A 3,972-nucleotide genomic window follows, 5' to 3' on the forward strand; every position below is an offset into this window, starting at 1 on the left:
ATTACAGTTTTATACTCTTGTTCTAAATATTTATCAATTTCTATTCTTATTTGATCCATGAGCTATTTACAACTAAGTTTTTCAATTGCCAAGCATATGGTCTTTTATTTATTTATCTTTTAATTACATTGTAGTCAGGAAATATGGTCTATGTTATTTCAATCCTATGCAGTTTTTGGAGCACTTCTTTAGGGACAAGCCTAAGACCAATATTAGTAGGTGTTCCATATGTATTTGAAAACAACTGGCTGAAAGTTTATGAAGTATGAATATATGTTCATCAGATCAAGCATATTTATCAGATTGCTTCAATCTTCCACGGTCTTTTTGCATTCTTATTCACTCATTCTAGTAATGACTGAAAAATGTGTGTCAAACCTATCATCATAAAGGAAGGTTTATTCATTTTCTCTTATGATTCAACTAGATGCCTGGTGCATGAAATTCATGCAAGAGTAGGCCTTCCTTCCCCTGGCTGCTGGCACCAGCTTTCCTCTGGCACCTGGGACCTGGGCTTCTCTCTGGCCACTGGCAGGCACCCAGGACCTGGGCTTCCTTCAAAGCCCCGGCTTCTTCTGGAAGGAAGAACTTCTGGCCTATTTAGCATATTATGCTTTTAATATTATAGATTATTCCCTTTGTGATACATATAAATATAAGGTTATGTTTTATTTTGGTGAACAGGGCTTTATAGCTATGCTCTGACCACACTATTGAAGTTTAACTAGCCTTCTCCATTTCTCATTCTTTTTATATACTATACTAATAGCCCGGTGCCCAAAATCTGTGCACATTAAAAGGATATTAATTATAGAAAATATTTTAATATTGCTATTTGCCCTTTCTCTATAATAGAAGTGTCAGAGATGAAAGAAAATTGGTAAAATGTATATGAAAATCTTCCTCCTGTCAGAGTCTGGGGCATGCTGTGGGACCCAGAGGCAAGTCCCTTCCCACCTATGGTGCCTCAAAATTGTGTGAGACCCAGATCCAGCCAGCCTCACCCTCATTGGGTGAGATTCACACCTGGCCACCCCCACCCTTGTCAAGCCCCACTGGATGGGTGGGGGGTGCAACCTCAGGTCACTTGGCCCAATGCCAGTGGGGGGCACACCCTCAGGTCCCCCATCAAGCCCCACTGGGTGGGGGGGGTGCAGCCTCAGGGCTCCCAGAGCACCCTCAGGTCCCCAGGCTCAGTGCCAGGGTGGGGTGCATGACTTGAGGTCCCTTGGCCCAGCACCAGGGTGGATGGCACAGCCTGAGGTCCCCTGTCAAACCCCACTTGGTGGCAGGTATGGCCTGAGGTTCCCCCATCAAACCCTGTCAGGCAGGGGGCACAGCCTGAGGTCACCCAACCCAGTGCAGGGAAGGGTTGCTGCTTGAGGTCCCCCAGCCTGGGCCAGGGCAGGGGACATGCCTTGAGATCCCCCATCAAGCCCTGCTGGGCAGGGGATGCAGCCTCAGGTCTCCTGGCTCGGTGTTGGGAGGGTGGCGCAGCCTCAGGTCCTCCGTCAAGTTCTGCCAGGTGAGGGTGTGGCCTCAGATCAGCCGACAAGCCCCACTGGGCAGGAGGCACTGCCTGAGGTCCCCTGGCCTGGGTCCAGGATGCGGGGCACAGCCTAAGGTTCCCCAGGCCCAGTGCCAGGGATGGACACGGCCTGGGGTCCCCAAGCCCGGGCCAGGGCAGGGGACATGCCTTGAGGTCCCCTAATAAGCTCCGAAGGGTTGAGGATGTGGTCTGAGGTCCCCCATCAACTCTGTTGGGCAGGGGCATGGTCTGAGGTTCCCCGTCAAGCCCTGCTGGGCAGGAGGCACAGCCTCAGGTCCCCTGGCCCAGCACTGGGAAGGGGCAGAGCCTCAGGGACTCTAATCAAGCCCTGTCAGGTGGGGGGCATGGCCTAAGGCCCCCCAGCCTGGCACGTAGGTGGGGGGGGATGGCATGAGGTCCCCCATCAAGTTCTGCCTGGTTGGGGGCTCAGCCTGAGGTCCCCCAGCCTAGTGCCTAGGTTGGGGGCATGGCCTGAGGTCCCCTGTCAAGACCCACCAGGTGGGGGCACAATCTTAGGTCCTTACTGATTGCTCATTAAGGCTCATTACGGGAACTCAGCCTCTGCTGTGGGTGCTGCCATCTTTGTGATGGTGTGATGGTCAATTTACATATTCCTTCTTTATTAGATGGGATGGTGTTATTTCTTACATAAATAAATATCATATATTTTGTAATATTTTTATTGACCTTTAAAAAGGTAGAGGAAGAGAGAGAAATATCAATTGGCTGCTTCATGCATGCCACCATAGGGGATCTAGCCCACAACCCAGGCATGTGCCCTGTGGGGAATGAAACCAGCAAGCTCCCAATTCATGAGACAAAGCCCAACCAACTGAACCACACTGTGCAGGGCAATATATCCTATGTTTTATAATTTACAAATTTATATTTTTTTGTTTATTTTCAGTCCCTTCAAGAAACACTGGAAGATCCAGAACAAGAAACTTTATCTGCTATAATTGGCTGATGTATCCAAGTGCTTAGAATAGTGCCTGGCACATAATAGGCTCTCAATAAATATTAAATGAAAAGTATATTTCATTTCTATTTTGTTCTTATTGATTTAGAATTTGATTGCTGTATTTACCTGTACTTCTGTTTTCAACTGTTCTCTGCTTTCGTGTTTAAATTTGTTTGCAATCCACTCAAAAAAATGTGTTTTGTTTTGTTTTTTACTGAAACCATTAGTGCATTTATCATAATTATAATTTCTGATCTATTTGGACGCATATATAAAATGTTATTTTTTGTTTTCTACTTGTCCAAACTGTTCCATAATTCTTTTTTCCTTCTTCTTTGTGGTTGATTTTGGATTATTTGGGTACATTTTCAGTCTATATTTTTCTTTACTACTTTGGAAATTATATACACTTTTCCTAATATTTTAGTAGCCATCTAGTGATTGTAACATATATCCTTAATTTATCAAAATCTAAAGGTTATCTATATGTTTATCTTTCTCTATACAACAACTTTAACATTTTAATTCCACTCCCACCCTCCATTCCAATCCATATATTATTGTGCATTTCCATTTAATTTTTTTTCTCTTTAAGTCATATTTAAATCCTATTTCCTATTATTTTGTACTGCTTAAGTTAGTTCAGATTTAATATTTTTTAACCTCTGATTTACTACCTGGGATTATTTTCCACTTGTCCCAAGTACATTCTTTAGAAATTCCTTTAATGAGGTTGTGCTGGTGGCAGGAAGTCTTATCTTTGTTGTCTGCAATGTGTTTTGCCTTTATTTCTGACAGCTATTTTCCTGAGTGTAGAGGTTTCAGTTTACTCTTAGTTTCTCTCAGCACAGTGCAAATATGCTTGCCTTGCTTTCTGGCTTCCTTTCTTACTAATAAAAAATCAGTTCAGCTCCAACATCTCCTTCTCAAAGTTCATCTGCTGCATTTAAGATCTCTCTGCTTTGATGCCCTGCTCTTATTTGTTAAAGTCAGGGTTCCTTCTTAATTATCTCCTTTGGATTTGTTAGATTTTTTGAACTTATGTATTGGTGTGTTTCAGTTCAGAAAAACACTCCATCATTACTCCTTTAAATATTTTCTCTACCGTCTTCTCTGTTTTCTCCACAAGCATCTTTTGCCTGTTTAATTGGATTCTGCCGTTTTCAAACCTGTCCTCCACTCACCAGTAAGAAGTCACTGACAACATTGAGGGGGTAGACTTTGGAGTTTATGGTAAAAGTTCCCGTGAGACTCCTTTTGAATTGGCCCTGGCCTTTGACTCTCCTGTCAGTGTGGCTTTGAGGAGGAGCAAATTTAAGTCTTCCACGTTGGGTAAAGTACCCTCAGAGTGTCAGCCAACTGTTACACTTCACCTATGCCTCTGAGTTTGCACTTTCACTTTGCAGCTGAGAAAGCTCATTTTATTGCCTGCTCATGCATGCTTTAATATATATATATATAT

Source organism: Eptesicus fuscus, chromosome 14 (genome assembly GCF_027574615.1).
Source record: "Eptesicus fuscus isolate TK198812 chromosome 14, DD_ASM_mEF_20220401, whole genome shotgun sequence".
NCBI lineage: Eukaryota > Metazoa > Chordata > Mammalia > Chiroptera > Vespertilionidae > Eptesicus > Eptesicus fuscus.